At 42.3% G+C, this 23,731-nt stretch overlaps 1 long non-coding RNA gene across 1 annotated transcript in view; it reads left to right on the plus strand.

The window, feature by feature from the left end:
- LOC117311165 (uncharacterized) overlaps window positions 1-23,089 on the plus strand; it is a 101,617-nt gene extending 78,528 nt beyond the window's left edge. Inside the window, exons 7-9 of the long non-coding RNA XR_012330405.1 lie at window positions 17,628-17,733; window positions 18,391-20,932; window positions 21,720-23,089. This is a non-coding gene — a long non-coding RNA (uncharacterized lncRNA). The remainder of the gene's footprint in view (window positions 1-17,627; window positions 17,734-18,390; window positions 20,933-21,719) is intronic.
- Window positions 23,090-23,731: the final 642 nt, after the last annotated feature.

The raw sequence follows: 23,731 nt of genomic DNA on the forward strand, positions 1-23,731 counted from the left end.
GTGTGGGGCAGTATCTGATTTTATAATCTGAGTCCCACCTCTCCTCATGAGCATGCTGACCTGGATATGCTTGGTGAACTGGTCAAGTAATGAACTGAACATCCTTGACCTGCTCTTTGTGAAAACTGAGTGGTGGTCTGGAATAGAGAGAGATTTTTCTAGCTATTTTGTGGGGGAAGGAAAAGAGAAAGTATTGAATACCTACTCTGTGCCAGGAATAGTCATCTCATTTAATTCTTAACCCAAGCTCGTGAAGTAGATTTCTTCAATTCCTTCATTCATCCCTTTCTGAAAGTGTTTAGTGAGTACCTACTACGTGCTGGCATTGTGCAAAGTGCTGGAACTCAGTGTTCCTTGTCTTCTCAGACCTTTTAATTTTGTGTATTTCATAATTCTTATGACTTGAATCAAATTTTAATTAACTTGGTGATTAGAATAGTTTTGTGATAATATATAGGAAGATTATTAATAAAATATGTAGCAAGTAGGGTGGAAGGAAGAAGAGTAGATGATCTGTTTTCCCTACATTTCTACATGATGAAGGGAATGTGAAAAAAAAGAACAAAAGCCAACTTCTCTGATTTATTTATTTATTTTTATTTATTTATGTTTTGGCTGTGCTGGGTCTTCATTGCTGTGCGCGGGCTTTCTCTAGTTGTGGTGAGCGGGGGCTACTCTTCGTTGCAGCGTGTGGGCTTCTCATTGTGGTGGCTTCTCTTGTTGCGGAGCACGGGCTCTAGGCACATGGGCTTCAGTAGTTGTGGTGCGCAGGCTCAGTAGTTGTGGCTCACGGGCTTACTTGCTCCGTGGTGTGTGGGATCTTCCCGGACCAGGGCTCGAACCCGTGTCTCCTGCATTGGCAGGTGGATTCTTAAACACTGTGACACCAGGGAAGCCCTGATTTATTTTTTTTATTTTTAAAATTTTACTTAATTTTTGAGATGAAATAGATTTCACATATATAGCAATTCTCTGATTTTTTTAACTGCTCACTGTGGGCCCTGCAGTCACCTCTGTTACCTGATAATACTTGGCTTCTGAGATTTTCCCTTACTCATACTCCAAGGAACTTTATTTCAGGATCAGCCTATCTGTTTCACAGGACTGATCTCCTTCCAGACTTCAGATGGGGAATGTCAGCCTGCCTGTCAACATCCCTAATGTTTAAATTCCTGAGATACCAGAGATACTCAGAGAAAACAATCAGGAGGGCTGTGTGCACACATTACTCTCCCAGACGCCATTGGGAAGAGCCGAGGAGAGGTCTTCTCAACCACTTTTTAATAGCAAAATAGGGCAATAAAAAGATTCTACAAACCACGAATCATTTGCTTGCTTAAGAGTTTAGTGGGCATATATAAAACAGAAAGAAGTAAGGTTGATAATTTACTTGATAATTTCTTATTGATAATTTTGATAATTGATCAAAAATTGATCAAATATTGATAGAAATATTCATTCGACTGTTTTTCAATCCAAAAGCTTAAGGAAGACATCCCTGTGGTCACAGATGGCAGGGACCAACCAGGCATTCTGGGCTTCTTCATCAAAAGGACACCAAATTGACTCCTAGGACAAAGGCCACATTGGCCCAAGTTGGGGTGTTTTGAGATGGCCTAAGAGTGACACTCTCCGAAGAGGCATCTCTGCAGAAGTGCGTCCTTCAGCCCAGCTGACAAGGCAGCCAGCACATGAGCATGAGTTTCATGTCAAATGATCCTCTCTATCATTATGTTTGAACGTATGAACTTGCCCTGTGATTTCGCATGCCTGAGCGCCCCACAGCTGACTCAGAAGAAATTCTTGAGGTTGTTTGCTATGTCAGGAGGAATCATCCCCATTCTGGCCAGCAAACAGGGACCAATGCTTTGATCTGATTACAGAACTTACTGTAATTGGTGGAGTGCTAAAATTAAGCCTGACAACAGCCTACAGGGGCAGAAGGATTTGTCCCATGGACCAAGGGGCTTCCCAGAGACACACAGGCAGGCAGGAAACCAGTGAGGCTGAACTTGGGCAAAGATGCCATTTCAGAACAGATACGAAAAATGTGCAGGAAGAGCTTGTGAAGGATGGGTGGGGGGGATGGTGGTGATCTGAGCATGCCATATTATGAAAAGGCTCGGAGGGGAGGGAGATGTTTTCCCAGGAGATGGAGATCTGAAGAGATTGCTGAAGAGATACTGTATTTGTCACAGTGAGAAAAATCAGTATGTTGGCATTTGGACTCCAGTGACAGGGATGAAAATGAGATTCTGTGAAAGATGTATCAGAGTCAATAGGCAGGGCTCGGCTGTGGCAGGAGGGATGAAACAACCAAGTGGAGACAAGTTGCTGCAGAAAGTGAGATGGATGTAATTGTCTCAAACCGAGGGTGTGCCCGTGTGGGGGACACGGGGTGCTCAGCAGAAAGCGGGGTGAGCTCTGAGCAGCTGGTGGGGCCTCCTGGTGAGAACGCTGGGGGACAGTTGGATGATTACTGCCCAGAGGGAGACAGTGACTTTGGGGTGTGTATGGCCATTGGAGCCCGCACCGGGCTCGATTTTTGTTTTATACCTTTACATAGTTCAGTGTGACCTCCTTACCCTGTACAGCTATTACATGTGACTCAGACGAACCACGGGTGAGAAGGTTTGTACTTGTGCCGTATTTCAGTAGAGCTCTATTAACTAAAAGTAGAGTGTGAGCCAGCTGGGGTTTACCCGAGGCCAGCCCGTGTGCGACTCCTGGATTCCTGTTTATCAACAGGCTGTGACTCGGTGCGTCTCAAACAACTCGGATCCGTTCTTATTGGTGTGTCAGCCCAAGAATGCCCGTCTCACACAGGGCCACTGGTAAGTGCTGAATCATGATAATCCCAATCATTCTTCCACCCCCAAGGCAAGCACACAGAAGAACTCCAAAAGCGTCAAGTCATTGTACACACAAGGCTCTAACGAGGGAGGAGCAGGCAGGAACTAGTTCCCTCTGTTCTCTGGAGGGGTGAAGACACAGGTTCAGTGAATCACCGGGAATCAGATGAGAATGACATCTCTCCATCTCACCTATCACAAAAACTGGATTTTCTCAGCCCTGATCTTATTTTCTGTATGAATAATGTGCCCTGAAATCCGTATTCTGAGACCACTGCTCAATCCAATCTCAGGGAGCTTCTAACAGGCACTAAATGGAAATAGAACCTCTTTCAGGGGCAGAAAGATCACTTCTTAGCGGAAAATAAATCCTTAATGGGAAACACAGCCTGCGGCTGCTGGGGGTCTGAGGAATACAAGGTCTCTGGGGGATTCATGAATTAGTTCACACACACGTGTACACACACACACACACACACACACACACACACACACATCTTTCTCCAAAACCGTTAAAAAGTTCATACAGAGTTATAAGAGCTGCCAGTCGTGTGGAGAGCCCTGGGATCTGCTTTCATGAGCTACCTTCAAGATCATTTGAGAGTCAATTAAAAAAAACCCTGCCGTACGATAGGGGACATCCTTGGAGCAAGGAGAGAAAAATGGAAAGCTCGTCACCAGACAGACACGTGAATGTGGAATTTTAGAGAGAAAAAGTGGCCAAGTGCCAGTACTTAAAAGAACAAATGATGCCTTTTAGGCCACGGAAGCCTGGGGCAAAGCTAATGGTTTAGGGAAAGGTCACCTTGCTAGTAACGGCTGTGGTCAAAACTGGGTTCAGTTTAGCAAAAGACAAGATCATTATCCCCAAACCTCTTTAGAAAATAGTACTACCTGATTATAAAGGAAGATGATATTTTTATGATTTTAAATTAGTTTTCAGATACTGTTCAGGCCTCTCTCTTCAAATAGCTTCCTTTCAGCTTTCCCAGCTCCTGCCCTATCTATAATTCTATGTGAACAACGGGTGCTGAGACCTGTATTAAGTGACTCCATGCTTGGCTCATCTCAGAAGGCCTGTCATAGACATTTGGGGCAAAACTACTTCTTTGAGGTGTCAGTAGCTCATTTTTCTAGGAAAATAGATCCATAGTTTAAAAAACCCATCTCCTAATACAGCTGATATTTCCAGTCCCCATTTCCTTTCTGGGGAGAAGACCTCTTGTTGATTATTGCAAAAATATGCCAGAGATAACAGAAATCCTGCCTGTATTTAGTTCCCAGAGAGAAACCTTAAAGCTATTCATAAGTTTTTGTGTGTTTTTGGTCCTTTTTGTTGTTGTTTTAGGCTATTTATGACCAACAGGGATTCCATCACCTATAAGCTCACCATGTAAGAGCTCTTTGCTGTAAAATGCCAAACAAGTGGAAGAAAAGTGAAAACTTAGATCTTCTAGGAGTTTTCCACACCTTTACTTGGCAGGTAATAGCACAGATGTGGGCCGTTGGCATCATCTTCTGATTTTATACCTCTGTCTCTGCCCACCACTGGAATAGATGCTCTCCTGTGGAAAGGCAGGGCTGTAAGACCCCCGAGAGATGACTTGGTCCAGATGTGTCAGGAGTCACTCAGATCTCAAGAGGGTAAGGACACACCTGCCTGGCTTTAAGACAACTCAGTCTTCCTGTACCTGGGTGTCTCTGTCCGTAAAACAGGGATAATATTAGTATCTACCTCCCGTGACTGTTGTTGGGAGAGTTCAACAGGCTTTTTAACAAGTGCACAGATGTGCGGGACCTAGTTCGCTGCTATCACCGTCATCACTTTAACTACAATTATTGTCTCACTTAACTGCCGATCTATATTTAGGCATCTCTTTCGGTAATTTTCTGGAGCTCTGGAGTACCATTTTGGCCTACCGCTCCCTTTATTTTCCTTGGGAGTCTGTGTTGTGTAGAACATGAGTGCTGCTATGGAAATAAAATAGAACTTCAAAGCCTAAAAACGGCCGCTCGTTTGTTTAATATGTAGCATCAACTATTGACAAATAGTCAAAGTTCCCCTGCCTGGGTCAAACTTTGCTTTTCAGTATCATGAACGAGGGTTTCACTGATAGACTATGGCTAAGTCAGAAAGTGGGTATTTGCATAAACACACTTGGCCCAACTCATATGTGAAGATGGCTTCTAAGTGCCGGAAGAGCATCTGAATAAACTTTCTAGAGCAAGTGGACCACAGCCACTTCGAGTGCATCGGCATCCTCCTGTCTCAGTCCCCACGCAGGTGCTGTGGGGACCACAGTTCTTTCTTTCTTGGCCAAGAAACAGCTATAAAGAGAGTGGATTAGAAAGGCCCAAGTCTTTTTTTTTTTTTTAAACATCTTTATTGGAGTATAATTGCTTTACAATGTGGTATTAGTTTCTGCTGTATAACAAAGTGAATCAGCTATATGTATACATATATCCCCATATCCCCTCCCTCTTGCATCTCCCTCCCACCCTCCCTATCCCACCCCTCTAGGTGGTCACAAAGCACCAAACTGATCTCCCTGTGCTATGCGGCTGCTTCCCACTAGCTATCTATCTTACATTCGGTAGTGTATATATGTCCATACCATTCTCTCACTTCGTCCCAGTTTACCCTTCCCCTTCCCCATGTCCTCAAGTCCATTCTCTATGTCTGCGTCTTTATTCCTGTCCTGCTCCTAGGTTCTTCAGAACCATTTCTTTTTTTTAGATTCCATATATATGTGTTAGCGTACTGTATTTGTTTTTCTCTTTCTGACTTACTTCACCCTGTATGACAGACTCTAGGTCCATCCAGCTCACTACAAATAACTCAATTTCTTTTCGTTTTATGGCTGAGTAATATTCCATTGTATATAGGTGCCACATCTTCTTTATCCATTCATCTGTCAATGGACACTTAGGTTGCTTCCATGTCCTGGCTGTTGTAAATAGAGCTGCAGTGAACATTGTGGTACATGACTCTTTGAATTATGGTTTTCTCAGGGTATATGCCCAGTAGTGGGATTGCTGGGTGGTATGATACTTCTACTTTTACTTTTTTAAGGAATGTCCATACTGTTCTCCATAGTGGCTGTATCAATTTACATTACCACCAACAGTGCAATAGGGTTCCCTTTTCTCCACACCCTCTGCAGCATTTATTGTTTGTAGATTTTTTGATGATGGCCATTCTGACCGGTGTGAGGTAATACCTCATTGCATGCGTTGATATGCATTTCTCTAATGATTAGTGACGTTGGGCATCCTTTGATGTGTTTGTTGGCAATCTGTATATCTTCTTTGGAGAAATGTCTATTTAGGTCTTCTGCCCATTTTTGGATTGGGTTGTTTGATTTTTGATATTGAGCTGCATGAGCTGCTTGTAAATTTTAGAGATTAATCCTTTGTCCATTGCTTCATTTGCAAATATTTTCTTCCATTCTGAGGGTTGTCTTTTCATCTTGTTTATGGTTTCCTTTGCTGTGCAAAAGTTTTTGAGTTTCATTAGGTCCCATTTGTTTATTTTTGGTTTTATTTCCATTTTTCTAGGAGGTGGGTCAAAAAAGGGTCTTGCTGTGATTTATATCATAGAGTGTCCTGCCTACGTTTTCCTCTAAGAGTTTATAGTGTCTGGCCTTACATTTAGGTCTTTAATCCATTTTGAGTTTATTTGTATGTATGGTGTTAGGGAGTGTTCTAATTTCATTCTTTTACATGTAACTGTCCAGTTTTCCCAGCACCACTTATTGAAGGGGCTGTCTTTTCTACATTGTATATTCTTGCCTCCTTTATCAAAAATAAGGTGACCATATGTGTGTGGATTTATCTCTGGGCTTTCTATCCTATTCCATTGATCTATCTTTCTATTTTTGTGCCAGTACCATACTGCCTTGATTACTGTAGCTTTGTAGTATAGTCTGAAGTCCGGGAGCCTGATTCCTCCAGCTCCTTTTTTCTTTCTCAAGATTGCTTTGGCTATTTGGGGTCTTTTGTGTTTCCATACACATTGTGAAATTTTTTGTTCTAGTTCTGTGAAAAATGCCATTGGTACTTTGACAGGGATTGCACTGAATCTGTAGGTTGCTTTGGGTAGTATAGTCATTTTCACAATATTGATTCTTCCAATCCAAGAACATGATATATCTCTCCATCTCTTTATATCCTCTTTAATTTCTTTCATCAGTGTCTTATAGTTTTCTGCATACAGGTCTTTTGTCTCCCTAGGTAGGTTTATTCCTAGGTATTTTATTCTTTTTGTTGCAGTGGTAAATGGGAGTGTTTCCTTATTTTCACTTTCAGATTTTTCATCATTAGTGTATAGGAATGCAAGAGATTTTTGTGCATTAATTTTGTATCCTGCTACTTTACCAAATTCATTGATTAGCTCTAGTAGGTTTCTGGTAGCATCTTTAGGATTTCTATGTATAATATCATGTCATTTGCAAACAGTGACAGTTTCACTTCTTCTTTTCCGATTTGGATTCCTTTTATTTCTTTTTCTTCTTGGATTGCTGTGGCTAAAACTACCAAAACTATGTTGAATAATAGTGGTGAGGGTGGACAACCTTGTCTTGTTCCTGATCTTAGAGGAAGTGGTTTCAGTTTTTCACCATTGAGAATGATGTTAGCTGTGTGTTTGTCATATATAGCCTTTATTATGTTGAGGAAAGTTCCCTCTATGCCTACTTTCTGCAGGGTTTTTATCATAAATGGGTGTTGAATTTTGTCCAAAGCTTTTTCTGCAGCTATTGAGATGATCATATGGTTTTTCTTCTTCAATTTGTTAATATGGTTTATCACATTGATTGATTTGCATATATTGAAGAATCCTTGCATTCCTGGGATAAACCCCACTTGATCATGGTGTATGATCCTTTTAATGTGCTGTTGGATTCTGTTTGCTAGTATTTTGTTGAGGATTTTTGCATCTATTTTCATCAGTGATATTGGCCTGTAGTTTTCTTTGTGACATTTTTGTCTGGTTTTAGTATCAAGGTGATGGTGGCCTCGTAGAATGAGTTTGGGAGTGTTCCTCCCCCTGCTATATTTTGGAAGAGTTTGAGAAGGATAGGTGTTAGCTCTTCTCTAAATGTTTGATAGACTTCACCTCTGAAGCCATCTGGTCCTGGGCTTTAGTTTGTTGGAAGATTTTTAATCACAGTTTCAATTTCAGTGCTTGTGATTGGTCTGTTTATATTTTCTATTTCTTCCTGGTTCAGACTTGGAAGGTTGTGTTTTTCTAAGAATTTGTCCATTTCTTCCAGGTTGTCCATTTTATTGGCATATCATTGCTTGTAGTAATCTCTCATGATCCTTTGTATTACTGCACTGTCAGTCATTATTTCTCCTTTTTCATTTCCAATTCTGTTGATTTGAGTCTTTTCCCTTTTTTACTTGATGAGTCTGGCTAGTGGTTTATCAATTTTGTTTAATTCTTAAAGAACCAGCTTTTAGTTTTATTGATCTTTGCTATTGTTTCCTTCTTTTCTTTTTCATTTATTTCTGATCTGCTTTTATGATTTCTTTCCTTCTGCTAACTTTGGGGGTTATTTTGTTCTTCTTTCTCTAATTGCTTTAGGTGTAAGGTTAGGTCGTTTATTTGAGAAGTTTCTGGTTTCTTGAGGTAGGATTGTATTGCTATAAACTTCCCATTAGAACTGCTTTTGCTGCATCCCATAGGTTTTGGGTCGTCGTGTTTTCATTGTCATTCATTTCTAGGTATTTTTTGATTTTCTCTTTGATTTCTTCAGTGATCTCTTGGTTATTTAGTAGTGTATTGTTTAGCCTCCATCTGTTTGTATTTTTTACAGATTGTTTTCCTGTAATTGATATTTAGTCTCATAGCATGGTAGTCAGAAAAGATACTTGGTAAGATTTCAATTTTCTGAAATTTACAAAGGCTTGCTATGTGACCCAATATATGATCTATCCTGGAGAATGTTCCATGAGCACTTGAGAAGAAAGTGTATTCTGTTGGTTTTGGATGGAATGTCCTGTAAATATCAATTAAGTCCATCTTGTTCAATGTATCATTTAAAGCTTGTGTTTCCTTATTTGTTTTCATTTTGGCTGATCTGTCCATTGGTGAAAGTGGGGTGTTAAAGTCCCCTACTATGATTGTGTTACTGTCAATTTCCCCTTTTATGGCTCTTAGCATTTGCCTTATGTATTGAGGTGCTCCTATGTTGGGTGCATAAATATTTACAATTGTTATATCTTCTTCTTGGATTGATCCCTCGATCATTATGTAATGTACTTCCTCGTCTCTTCTAACAGTCCTTATTTTAAAGTCTATTTTGTCTGATATGAGAATTGCTACTCCAGCTTTGTTTTGATTTGCATTTGCATGGAATATCTTTTTCCATTCCCTCACTTTCAGTCTGCATGTGTCCCTAGGTCTGAAGTGGGCTTCTTGTAGACAGCATTTATACGGGTCTTGTTTTTGTATCTGTTCAGCCTGTCTACCTTTTGGTTGGAGCATTTAATCCATTTACATTTAAGGTAGTTATTGATATGTATGTTCGTATTACCATTTTCTTTATTATTTTGGGTTTGTTATTGTAGGTCTTTTCCTTCTCTTGTTTTTCCTGCCTAGAGAAGTTCCTTTAGCACTTGTAAAGCTGGTTTGGTGGTGATGAATTCTTTAAGCTTTTGCTTGTCTGTAAAGTTTTAATTTCTCCATCAAATCTGAATGAGATCCTTGCTGGGTAGAGTAATCCTCATTGTAGGTTTTTCCCTTTCATCACTTCAAATATGTCCTGCTACTCCCTTCTGGCTTGCAGAGTTTCTGCTGAAAGATCAGCTGTTAACCTTATGGGGATTCCCTTGTATGCTATTTATTGTCTTTCCCTTGCTGCTTTTAATATTTTTTCTTTGTTTTTAATTTTTGATAGTTTGATTAGTATGTGTCTTGGCATGTTTCTCCTTGGATTTATCCTGTATGGGACTCTGCGCTTCCTGTACTTGATAGACTATGTCCTTTCCCATATTAGGGAATTTTTCAACTATAATCTCTTCAAATATTTTCTCAGTCCCTTTCTTTTTCTCTTCTTCTTCTGGGACCCCTGTAATTTGAATATTGGTACATTTAATGTTGTCCCAGAGGTCTCTGAGACTGTCCTCAATTCTTTTCATTCTTTTTTCATTTTTCTGCTCTGTGGTAATTATTTCCACTATTTTATCTTTCAGGTCACTTATCCATTCTTCTGCTTCAGTTACTCTGCTATTGATTCCTTCTAGAGAATTTTTAATTTCATTTATTGTGTTGTTCATCATTGTTTGTTTGCTCTTTAGTTCTTCTGGGTCCTTGTTAAACATTTCTTGTATTTTCTCCATTCTATTTCCAAGATTTTGGATCGTCTTTACTATCATTACTCTGAATTTGTTTTCAGGTAGACTGCCTATTTCCTCTTCATTTGTTTGGTGTGGTGGGTTTTTACCTTGCTTCTTCATCTGCTGTGTGTTTCTCTGTCTTCTTAGTTTGCTTACCTCACTGTGTTTGGGGTCTCCTTTTCGCAGGCTGCACGTTCGTAGTTCCCATTGTTTTTGGTGTCTGCCCCCAGTGGCTAAGTTTGGTTCAGTGGGTTGTGTAGGCTTCCTGGTGGATGGGACTGGTGCCTGTGTTGTGGTGGATGAGGCTGGATCGTGTCTTTCTGGTGGGCAGGACCACATTCGGTGGTGTGTTTTGGGATGTCTGTGACCTTATTATGGTTTTAGGCAGCCTCTCTGCTAATGTGTGGGGTTGTGTTTCTGTCTTGCTAGTTGTTTGGCATAGGATGTCCAACACTATAGCTTGCTGGTCATTGAGTGGAGCTGAATCTTAGCATTGAGATGGAGATCTCTGGGAGAGCTTTCGCTGTTTGATGTTATGTGGAGCCGGGAGGTCTCTGGTGGACCAATGTCCTTATCTTGGCTATCCCATCTCAGAGGCACAGGCCTGACACCTGGCCAGAGCACCAAGACCCTGTCAGCCACACGGCTGCTACTGTTGGAGGGTCTCCTGCAGAGGTGGGTGGTGGCTGTGGCTTACGACAGGGCCAAGGACACTGGCAGCAGAACTTCTGGGAAGTACTCCTTGGCATGAGCCCTCCCAGAGTCTGAGGCCCAAGTCTTGAAAACCAACACTGTCAAGGCAGAGCGCTGGGTACTGCAGCATCCTCAGAGGCAGCTCCAGGAGCGGCTGGGAAGCAGGGGGTTTGCTCTGGCCTCTCCAGACGCCCTGAAACCACTTCTTCTCTCCTTCTGTGCTGTTCAGTGTCCCCATCTGGTGGCCCCTCAGTAAGTGCCCAGGTTCTGCATCTGCTCTGATCTCATTTTCCATGTAAACAGACTTGCTTTCTTGCCTGTCTTCTTATAACTCTGCACTTGGCTAGGAATAACCTGATAAACTCAGTCTAGTTACCATGAATTTTGCACGCACGTGTGTGTGTGTGTGTGTTTGCCCATGTGCATGTGGGGTTTGTGTACATGTATGTGTGTGGGTATGCATAGAAGCACAAGTGCAGGTGTTGCAAAAGATGTTAGTGGTTGAGCTTGTTAAACTCCCAGATTCGATTTAAATTTTAGCAAACGTCAGTGATGACCTAATTCCAAAAAGAGAGTCCTGGGCACAGAGTCAGGACCAGCAGGGAAAGTTGCCCGAGGAATTTGATTCCTCTGTCTCTCAGGTCCTGCAACATCGATATGAGTGGCCTGAATATTATGTTGGCTTTGAAAATAATATTAGAGAGAAAGTGATGTGTAGGCCAAATCCAAAGGCCCTGATTGACCTAAGCTTCACGACTAGTGATTTAAAAAATTAAAATGCTTATTGTTGGAAGAGGACTTCAAGACATAGGGGAGACACATAGTGGCAGAGTTTTGAAAGCTTTCGCTCTTGCTTTATGCATTAACATTACTGAAGAACAGCCTAGCGGCCACAGTGGCTGGGCTGTCTTGCACCTCTTACCACCCGGGCATCTACCCGAGCCTGAGCTGAGTTGCTCGAAAAGGTACTTGGCCTCCTGCCAACTCCTGCATCTCTGGTTAAGAACCGACTCACCTGGACCAAGTGGTGCTGAGTCCTAGTTCTGCCACTCAGCAGCTCTCTTAGTTTCCTAAATCTGTAAAACAGTGACAATACTACCTAATTCACAGTGTCGTTGAGATGAGTTGACATCACAGGTACATGGCTAGGTGCCTTGCAGGCTTACCTACAATGTTAGTTTCACTTCCCACGTAGTCAGTTTCCTCATGGTAGAAATGGGGCTTTGACTTACTCAAGATTTATTCCAGATCAGCGCAGATATTTCTATGTACCAGTACAATGGAAACTGACAGAATTTTACCAATGATGGCTGGTCGACAAAGTTAATCCTCAACAAAGTCAGTTTATCATCCCTGCTTTTTCTGGAAAGGCAGAGGCCAGGATTCATGGTATTAGGGTAGATGTGAGCTTTCAGGCCGTCAACTTGTAACAAATTATGTCCAACACAAGTATGGTAATTTTGTGACAATTTTTACTCTGCGGGAAGTTGAGATGAGATGACCGAATGTATGATTTTCGTGTTTCAACTTTTCTGCACCACCTTATTATCTTTAAATAGAAAATAATGTACAAACAAAATGGTTAGGTACTCTTGTTATTCCCACTCTTCTTCTGTGAGATCTCTTCAAAACCTCTTGGTCTTCAAGCTGTCTACAAAGTGCTGCTTTCAAATATTAAGGGCCACGGTTTCAATTGGCCTTCTTTCCCTCGCCTCCCGTTATTTACGGGTGCTGATTCTAAATGCTAAAATTCCAATTTACTAGTGTAATTACCCAATTTATATGCATAAAGGGGTTGCCACTCACAAAAATTAATGCAGCCCGAAGTACTGCAGGTAAGGCCAGTTCAAATGTGATTCTCACTTAACATATTCAGGCCTGGCCGGGAACTCCACTGGCTAGATTATTTTAGTTACTACATCTCTTAATTTTATATCAGTGCCATGATGGGGTCCTGTTCTGAGTGCCCACAGAGGGATCTGGATTGGATCTTGTAGGTGGCGGGGAACTTCGGTGGGTTCTTCAGGAGGGTGATATAATGGAACTGGAATTTTTGCGAAATGAATTTGTTCACCTCTGCAGGGTGATTGGCAGATCCTGAGGTCTGGAGACACAAGAGGAGGCCATCACCAGTGAAACCATGTGGGCTGGAAACCATGGCCTGGGGATCTGGAAGGGAAATGCATCTGGCGGGTAGTGGGTAGAAAAAGAAGTTTAGTGATGGCTTAATATTCATGCTGACTGAGATGACTCTAATAGTCCCAAGTTGCCCAAGAAAATAATACAGGCCTTTGACTGGAAGGGGAGGTGATTTAGGAATTCCTGCTAGGAAATAAATAGTAAGCTTGGTAACAGCATGGTCTTTGGTGGCAGGGACCACATCTCCATTCCTGTGTTCCCTGTATTTTATATAGTGTTATGACCTGAGTGCATAGATGCTCAATAAAAACTCTGATGGATAATTGACTGAATAACCTGTGAACATCTGAATTATATAATCACAAGGCAAAGCAGGTCCAGGATGGCTGGTTCAGGGTTTTTGCCATTGAAGGTTTACACAACTGACAATTCTCACTGTATAAGATGGCCACTTAATAGAAGACATGCTTAAGCAGCCTGTTCCAGAAATCTGATAGACTTCTATTTCTCCAGCTTCCTTGATCTGCTGTCAGTATGTGACTGGGTTGCAGGTTTCCCCTCACTCTGCTATTAGGCAAACAGTGAGAGAAAGTAGAACTCAGGGTCTCTAAACCTGGGTTGGTATGGTTGTGTTAGGAGACAGGAGGGAACCTGTGTCACCTGGGAGCCACATAGATTGAACGTTCTAAAGTCACACTCATGAAGTCCCCTGAACGCCGTTCTGCAGCTGGACTGTGCTGGCTGGGGCCCAGTGATGACAGGAACCCTGGCTGCTCATCAGATGACAAACAAGTGGATGCCATAAGCCCTGGGGTTATGTAACACTCATATCTGCCCTGAGTTCACATCTATTAAAAGCTGCCTGATACTAGAGTAAGTTCTATCTTTGGACCTGGCAAGCTTTTCTTGAGATCTTAAAATGACTTGCCATTTAGGAAGGCAAGAGTCCAAAGACGGAGGCTTGAAATGACCACGAGTTTGGATTTGCTTTTCCAGTGTCCTGCAAAGAGGAAATCTCCCTTTTTCTGCCCTCCCTGTTCACTCATCTCTTTCTTTTTGGTTCACCACCCTGTGGGCCTGGTGCTCATTTATTCAACAATCTGTATAAATTTAACATCAAATGATTAATGATTTCCCTGCCAAATTTAAGGAGACAATTGCACTCAAACCCCTCTGATATCAATGGCATATTTAAAAGTCTAATTGAACAGTAACGTACTTGGCTTTTTGATTCCTTTTGATGTGCCTTACCTTTTTTCATCAACTGAGGAGATTTTCAGCTACAGTCTTTTCAGATTCTTCCTGACTCTCAGTGTATGTAGGCGCCCTGGGCACCTTTATTTATTTATCTTTTTTGAAGATTTTTTTTTTAATTGAAGTAAAGTTGATTTACAATATTATGTTGCTTATATATTTTATATATAGTAGTGTGTACCTGTTAATCCCAGACTCCTAGTTTATCCGTCCCCCCTTTCCCCTTTGGTAACCATAAGTGTGTTTTCTATGCCTGTGAGCCTGTTTCTGTTTTGTAAATAAGTTCATTCGTATCATTTTCTTTCAGATTCCACATATAAGTGAATCATATGATATTTGTCTTTCTCTCCCTGACTTACTTCACTTAGTGTGGTAATCTCTAGGTCCATCCATGTTGCTGTAAATGGCATTATTTCTTTCTCTATTATGGCTGAGTCCCTGGGCTGATTTAGAAGGGAACATGGTAGTGAGAAGGTCAGAATGTGCCCTTTCTGCTCTGGCAAGACAAAGATGTTCGCATGAGTGGCGCTGCTAAAAGCAGGCTCCTCTACTGGCCTGTTTATCTTCACGGGTCACGTTTGAGGAATTCTTTCTATCCCAAGTCTCCTGATAGGGAAAGTGAATTCCAAACCCGAGGCCAATACTTTGAAAGGTTATGGGAAAAATAAATACTTTAGTGTCTGCAAATAATCCTTTCTTGCTACAAGAAAAATATATCTATTAATAAAATAAAAATTGGTGTGCAAATATTTCTTCAAAGAGAGGCAATAAAAATGACAAGGCGCTTTACATGAAGGCCTCCAGCCCATGGTAAATGTCCTGAGTTGCTACAAATGCTGTATTAAGCCCGGAGTAAAGTGCTCGTCGGACATGAGATTATCAGTCGTGGGCTCGGGGAAGCAGGGTTCGAGCAGAGGGGTTCCCAGCTCGTAGAAAAGCCAAGCCAGAGATGGGCCTTCTCAGTGCATTTGCCTGACTCCTAACTCCTTTGCTTCCAGAAGGTCTGAGTGAGAAGGGAATGGAAAGAAATGACTGGAGGGTCTAGGTCGCCCCTGGTATATAAACAAAATTCAGGGTCGTCAGTACCTCTGGCAACTTTTTAGGCTCTAACAGCCAGAAAGCTTATTTTAAAATCTATAAGTGGGGAAATATGAGATGTTACATATCTGCTCTTCATTTTATTTCTTTTTCCTTTACCCTTCCCCCTCCTTCAGGTAGAGGGATATTTGAAACTGCTGAATATTTCAAAGGTAGTATTAAGGGATTAATAAACTGGAATTTTAAATTCCACAGGTGTGGAAGTATCTTTAGATACTTCTAAGCCTTTAGAAAGGCTTCGGCTAGTTTGAGATACTTGGGGTTTGCACTTTTTAAAATAATACAATTAGGAGTCCAGTAAATGTCTTCAGGAGATGTGGAATGATAAAAACAAATCTTCATCTGTAAAACTAAAATTTTTAAAATACATATTTATTTTCTAACTGTAATATATGTGGATTGTAGAAGTGGAAAATAAGAATATGAAGAAGAACCTTTTAATAGAACTATTCGTAATCCTACCACCTTTAATTATTTTGGGAATCTGGCAGAGAAATACATATTCACATACACAAAGAAACTACACTAGCATCATATTAAATATACAGTTACATGCCCGCTTCTTTCCATGTAACATTTTTTTATCTTGAGCATTTACCATAACATTGGCTGTATATCAGAAATGCCGTTTTTGAAGACCGAACAGATTACTATCTTACAGATATCCCCAAATTAATATTACCTCACTGTATGCCATTTAGTTTCCAATTTTAGTTATGATAAAGTTTACCTCAATGAACAATTGTGTATGTGCTTGTGTGTAAATAGCTGGGTAAATAGATAATTTTCTTAGAATAATGTCTAGGAGAAGAATTACTAGGTCAAAGATTATGAGCATTTTTGCAATCCAAGTTTGGATCCCAGGTCGGTTTTTCAAAGTCATCCGTGCCAGGAGTTACTGATTTGAGGCCAGTTTCCTTTGGCGAGGGGTGGTCCATCACAATGAGCAATTCCAGTTTATGATGGGTACCATCCCATTTGGCAGACTCAAGCCTCTGTCAGCCCGGCAGCAGTGGGTTCCATCCAGGCCTGATTTTACCTCCACCTGCCCAGAGTTCATTTTGGACCCTGGAGGAAGGCCCGTCCTTCCACAATGAGCTCATCATGGGCAGAGGAAACAATGCTGGCCATTGAGATGCTGGCCGGAGGTATAAACTTTGTGCAGATGCTGCATCTCTCCTTCAATTCACCAGCTACCCCTGGAGAGCCAAGTGAACTGCTTACCCCTCAAACGCCCTTCCTATCCATATGAGGGAGAAGGATAACGAATGGCTACTAGATGAAGCAATTTATCTTTAGAAAAATAAGAACTAACGTGGGAAGAACATCTGTGGAAGGTGCTGGATTCTATTTTTGGCAAAATGTGAGCATCTGTGGGTCAATTGCTTTGTCTACAGCACATTCAGATTTACCACCTGTGAATTCAGTTGAGTCGGTACCTAAGTACTGATTTGGGTAATATGCTCACTTATAAAGTTGGTGCCTGTGATTTATCCTTACAACAAAGGGGAGTTGGTTTTCTTTGGATTTTCAAAGTTAAAAACATGGTTATCTTACTTTAGGGTAGTTTAAAGTTTAAAGGAGGGCAGTGACCCAGGGTCATCGGTCACTTTGTGCAAACATCTGTTTTCCTCTGCGTCACAAAGAAACATAGCCTCCCTGTTTTCAATTATTACACTATTCTTGGGGCTTCAGGGAGTCCCCGTTCTAGCCACCGTTGGTTCCCCAGGCTGCCCTCAAACAGCAGCTCTGAAGTGGCAGCCAGTGTGGAAGCCAGGTTTATCAGGCAACAGGGACAATGAAAAGGACGTGCGGGAGTGAAGCAGTTGGCAACGTCCATGTAAAGAACATTCAGGTGATTAATAACTACGATTGCACTGGGAACCCCCATGGGAGGCATCCACACCGTCCAGACATCACTGTTTTGCCTCAGCACGTCAGTCTCTCTGTGGTTTGGGCTGGAAGGTTATGGGTTTCTGGATGTGCGCTCTGTGAAAGGAGACATGGACAGTGCCTCCTTCATCTCCATCCTCAGAGCCCAGCGCTTGGCCGAGCCCACACTGTGGCTGGGAATCCATGGGAAAGGGCCTTAACATAACAGATATTTCCTATAGCATTTAGATTTGTACTAGGGAAAAAAAACTGGGAAGAGGTGCCTCTGCTGATCCCATGGCTAATTTTGTTCCCTCTAGTGAGGATGTGTATTAAAATTAAAGCAAAAATATTTTATAAAAAATATTTGCATTCCAGGAACACTTCCTGTAGAACATCCCATAGAATCCTCGTACTCACTGTCATTGAATCAAGGAGTTGCTGTGGAACTTGAGAGATCTTCTCTCTGATCTGATGCCTTTCAGTAAGTGAATGACCAAGTCACCCAGAACAGACCAGGCTTATACTTTGTTCCTAAAGAGCCCCGTGATGATAGCAAGTATTGGCAAGTGTGGGAGGAAACATGTTCTCACTAGGCGCTGCTGCCTGTAAGTTGGTACTTTCAGCGTTGTCTGTAATCGAAAAAATTAAAAACAGCTTAAATAATGACAGTAAAGGAATAAACTCTTTATATCCTTTTCATGGAATACTTTGTAAAAGGTGGATCAATATAGACTGACATGGAAAGATAAGCAAGATGAATATTTCTGAAATGAAAAATATAGAATAATATGTATAGTAGGATAGTATCTGTCATATATAAGTAGAATGCTCCCCACTAGATACATGTACTGGGTGTGGGTGTGGGTGTGAATGTAAGTAAAAGACCTGGAAAAGTACAGAGAAAATTAACTATTGTGTTGCACACATTTTGAAACAGAAATTAGGTGTCGGGGGAGAAGCGTGGTCGAGGGGAACCTCAGCTTTATTTGTAATGTTTAAATTTTGGATAACTAGTGTTTATTTATTACTTGTATAGTTCATTTATTTATTACTTTTAATTTACTTTTGATATTACACTATTACTTCATTAGAGGATTTACATATTACATATTTATTATTGTATATATTTTTTAATAAGGTAGAAGACAATCTCTTGAGAGCAAGGTAGACAGCAAGCGCTCACTACATACGTGTTGTCATAGAGATCGCCAAATGCGGTACGTCATTTCAGCGTGTCGCATCCTGGATCGCAGACCTTCTTCCTTTGTCAAGTTGAAATCTTTCCCATTTTAGCTTGAACGGATGCTTATTTTTCCGGGTTTGCCCTCCTGTTGGGCATTTTGAAAATTCAGAGAACGCGATCAGCATTTCCTGCCTGTGGCCAACCCTCCGACAGGCCTGCCTTCAACTTAAGCCAGCTTTGCCTTCTCCCTGGAGGGCAGAGAGTTCTCATCTCTGCTCGCACAGCTCCTGGAGGGCGGTTGTGTTCACTGGCTGTGCTCACTTGAATGTGAACGCAGGGGCCTGCACAGTGTTAGCCTCGGGACTCCTGGTCTGTCCACATCTTATCAGTGGCACACAGGAATGGTCCCTGTTGGCTGAGAGGAAAACATTAAGATTTATTTTTCTTTTTGAAGGTGATTGACCCCGGGAAAGAGTGCCCAGTACAGAATGTGAGCTGTCAAACTATCCTGGGGACAATTAGTTCTCTGCGGCTCGTCACATATCAATACATATGTGCAAATTTAGAGGTTTAACAACTCAAGCCAAACATACTTATCTACCCACAGTGGGGAAAAATGTTCACAGTAGATTATGTGAACTGTCGATCCAAGTTCTTTTTAACACATGAAAACAGCTGTCTTACTTTTCTCACAAGTCAGCAGCCTGTAGATTTCTATTACCTGAGTCAAATGTAACACAATTGTTTTTTTTTTAAGTGATGAGCTTTATGATGAGAGACAAATAGAAAATTCCATCTTTGGTTGGTGGCAGGAGGGTGAGGGCAGCAGGATGAATCTATGGGAAACAGTACAACTATTCACAGAGAAGGTGAGGTGCCTCAGTCTTTAATTTCACTCTTTGGCCCTGTTGGGTTCCTCACATCAAATAACGATATTAGTCTCACCCCCATCCCCGCCAATTGAACCCCAGAGTGTTAAAATGATAGCCAGCACCGACAAATTCTAGAAGCTTTCCCTTCTTTTGACAATTTCCGAATATTTAAAAAATGTCTCTCTTAGGTGGTTTCCGTCTACACAAATTGATGAAAAGCATATGCTTTACAGAATACAGCACCAGAGGATGACGGAGGAGACAGGAGTTCTGACCTGCAGGATGGACTTCCAGCCCATCATCCCCTCTACCAGCAGCAGCTCCTTGTGTCCCCATGGGAGCTCCACCCCCCGAGTGCCTGGCTAGGTGTGGTTTCCTCTCTCCTATGGTGAGAGCAGGGCCACCCACAGACTGGGGGGTCTGCCCTTGTTCCTTCTCTTTCAGGTCCCGACAGAGGGATTCCTGGATGGAATCAGCTCCCTCTCTCCCATGCCTTCCTTCATCCCGAGGGAGTCTTGAGAAGACACACACCCACCTCTTCCCAAGTCAGGGTCATCTGAACACTGAAGAACTCCTTCTGCCCATGAGTTTTTCAGGGCCTTAGAGTTACTTGCAAGTCAGATTCCTCCCCCTAGCAGTTGGAAATATCCCTGTTATTTTGTCTGTGTCTTTTAAGATACCACGTGATAAACATGTAGCCAACTGTAGGTTTGACGTGGCGGAAACAGGCTGTTAGGTCCAAACCCTGGACCTTGGCTCTGTGTGGGACGTCCTGTCCACAGAGCAGCAAAACAGGAGGGATTTGTGGCCTCTCCTCCCCTCCCTGTGCTGGGCCGCTGCTCTGGCCACACCTCCTCTGTCTGAGCTGTTTCAGTGGCCTCTGTCTAGGCTTCCAGGCTTCTCCTCTCTTGCTATGTCTCCCATGTCTTTCCCTGGCTCCCTTGTATTGCCTGCTGAAAAATATTAAAATTATTTTAATAAACCTCGTTTTAGTATACAGAGGCCCTTTACTACAATATGCTTACTGCCTTTGTAGGCTAATCGTGTGCCCCCGTGAGATTCAAGTCCTATTTCTGATACCTGTGAATGTGACCTTATTTGGAAATAGGGTTTTTGCAGATGTAAATGGTTGAGGTGAGGTCATCCTGGAGAGTAGGGTGGGTCCCAAATTCAACGTGACTAGTGGCCTCTTAGGAAGAGAAAAAGAGAGACAGGGCCATTCACCCAGAGGGAGCAAAGCCATATGACTACAGAGACATGGGGTGCAGCTACAAGCCAGAGGATGCCAGAGATTACAAGGAGCCGCCAGGAGCTAAGAGACGAGCACGGACCTGGCTCTTCCTCAGGGCCTCCAGAATGAACCCATCCTGCCGACACCTTGATTTGGACTTCCGACTTCCAGAACCACGAAACAATAAATTGCTGTGGTTTTAAGTCACCCAGTTTGTAGTAATTTGTTACAGCAGCCCTAGGAAACTAATGCGTCACCTCACCTGCCTCCCCAACCTGAACCCAGCGAAGCAAACACTCCACTGCTCTCTGCCCACAGCAGCCTCTCCTCAGATACCTGTGTCTCACCAGGAGCTTTTTTATCTTCAGGTCTGGCCCTGGAGACCACAGAGAAGGTAAGCTCAGAAAAAAAAAGGCAGTCAGATTCTGTCCGACCATAATGACCTCTGACTATGAGATGTCTACTCCCCAGGTGGAGAAACTTACCTGGTCAGATAAAAGACTTATAATACAAATACAATACAATTTGCAGCGAATTATAAAATAGACCAGTGCAAATTAACTAGCATGATATCTGTATAGTCCTTCCCCATAGAATTTGAATGTTTGTGGTCACTGTTGAATGCAGGGGAATCAGAGGGTATGGGTGTAATAAGACTGGGGGCCCCAGAGGAAAGGTGTCCTCAGAGGAAGCCTGTCTCTGGTCAGGTTACCTAGGAGTGGGATCACTGACACCCAGGCAGGAGGAAGCCCTCACAACAGGTAACTGCTCCCAGCTCTACCATGTGCACTGGACCACGTCCATGGTCAAACATGGCTTCAACCTTTGTGGTCAGACTCTTCTAGCTGCAAGGGAGCTACAGGAAATTTGAATACATTTCCATTTCTTTTAGTTTCTTTCTTTTGCTCTCTTTATCCACAGATACTTTCCCTGACTTCATTAGTTCAAGGAAATGCTGTAAAGTTTAAGTCTTCCCCCCCTGCCACATTTGTAGTGCAAGTGGCACTGTGGATGTAACACAGAAGAACAAACCTGACTCCATACTGGATCTCTTCCTTTAGCTCTAACCTTTGGGCTCTGCTCCTTTTGTGAAAGAATGTTGCCTATAGCCTGAAATATACAGGAAAGCCCATTCTCAAGGCTCTGACCTTTAAAGGTATAACACTTTTCCATTCATATAGAGATAAAAAGTTGCAGAACAGAGAATAACAATCGTCCTGTTGGAGGTTTATAGAAACGCTGTGACCAGACCTACCTGGACAGCTGCAAGAACAAGGATTCCACACCAAGAAGTTTGCAGCAACCAGCTACAGCCGCTCCCCTTTTAGTCTAAAAGAAGCCTGAATCCTAACAGGTAAGATGGTTCTTTGGGACACTAGTCCACTATCTTCTTTGCTGGCTTTCTGAATAAAGTCACTATTCTTTGTGACTCTCAACTTATTGGCCTATTGTGTGGTGAGCAGTACAAGCTTGGACTTAGTAACAAGGAGTCATCCATAGACATGCAGAGATAGAAAGAGTTAGTACACAACTGAATGAATGAATTAGAGGATGGAAGTCTTTCACTAAATTAATATGCTGAAGCTTCTCAACCTGATGTTTTTCACAGGGTGAAAGAGCAGTGGGAGAAGATGCCTGGGTGGGTGGAGCACCCCCGGAGGCAGGCATGCCCTCTGGGATCTGAGGGGGACATCTCTCCCTTACAGGAAGAACAGCTGGTACTTCTTCCACTGACTGGTTAAGAAGAAATTCTTTTCAGAAATCATGAAGGGTTTTGTCTTTATTAAGTTATGGATTTTTTTACGTTTGCATATTTCTGTTGTTTTCTTTTTTCTTTAACTCTAGGCTGTATCCATGGGATTTGTGTAACTAATTGGAAACAAAATTTCTGATATTCAATCCAGTCAGCCTTTTCCCACATGCTTGCTTCTTCAGAGGGACTAGAACCTTCTCCAACTTGTGGACAGTACAAATTGCAGCTTCACTTCAGAATCAGAACTAAACATGGGTTCCAGTTGGCTCTGTCAGCCCCAGGCAAAACGGGGTACACTGCCTTCGCACCCACCCTCTTATGATTGCCTCTTAGCTATTTCTGAGCTACGTAGAAACAGCTGCTTGCACGTGTACACACAGGCATGCACACACATACACACAGAGGCATGCACAAATACCCACGCTTGTTTTCTATAGGGAAAATCATTTATTCCACTTCACGGAATGAGGAGTCTACTGGCACCACTGGCTCAGTCTGGAAGTGAAGGAGCTGAACCCCGTTTCAGCGCAAGGCAGTAGCCAAGGCTGCACAACTGAGCAGCCCAAGTATTTACCGTTGCATTTGTTGTTGATTTGGAAAACAAACAAATGTGTATTGACGTAAAGCAATATAAAAATTCGATTCAAGCATACTGACTTTTTCACACTTAGGCATCAGAGAGTAGCTGAGAAATGAGAGATTCAACCAGTGGTGGATGTGTGCCAGCCCCTGGTTGTAAAGCACATTTGAAGGCTTCTCGTCTCAAGTGTCTATCACTGTTTTTAGCACAAAATGAGTGCTCTGGTTGGTGCTTTGAATGTCTTAAGGGGAGAGGATGAGCACAGATGCTTGTGTTTCAGTACATTTTTTCCTCCTCAAGCCCTTTGCTCTATCAGGATACACACAGAGGGATCTCCACAAGAAATCCATCCCCACCACCTCTGGCTTCACCAGGCACCCAGCAGAGACAAGTGAACTACCTCCTCTGACCCAGGACAGCCCATAACTCAGGGTAAATTGGAAATGGTGGGAAGTCTGAGAAGCCACTGTTTTGGTGCCGATTTCCCAAATACAGATGCTGCTGCTTTTTGACAGATGAATTAGCCTGCGGACTCCCAATCTTTGGGTAACTGCCAACACTCTATCACCGGGGTTCTGCTATCCTCAACTCTCCTTGTCTTCTAAAAGCTTATACTTTAGACCCATGAGCTAGAATGTGAGGAGGATTAAAATTATTGTTATCTCTTGAGATAATTTATAAAAATGTGAGTTTTCTGTTATATTCACTGTAATCCTGGGACCGCGTCAGGGTGGCCAAGAGCTGACTGCCATCGTTTTGTAGTGCAGGAAGAGCTGCCATCCCATGAAAGTGGGTGTCGTTTGATACAGGTGCTTCTTCGTATGTATAGGAAACAGTATGGTCCCCAAATCACACGCAAC

Source organism: Tursiops truncatus, chromosome 2 (assembly GCF_011762595.2).
Source record: "Tursiops truncatus isolate mTurTru1 chromosome 2, mTurTru1.mat.Y, whole genome shotgun sequence".
In the NCBI taxonomy this organism is placed as follows: domain Eukaryota; kingdom Metazoa; phylum Chordata; class Mammalia; order Artiodactyla; family Delphinidae; genus Tursiops; species Tursiops truncatus.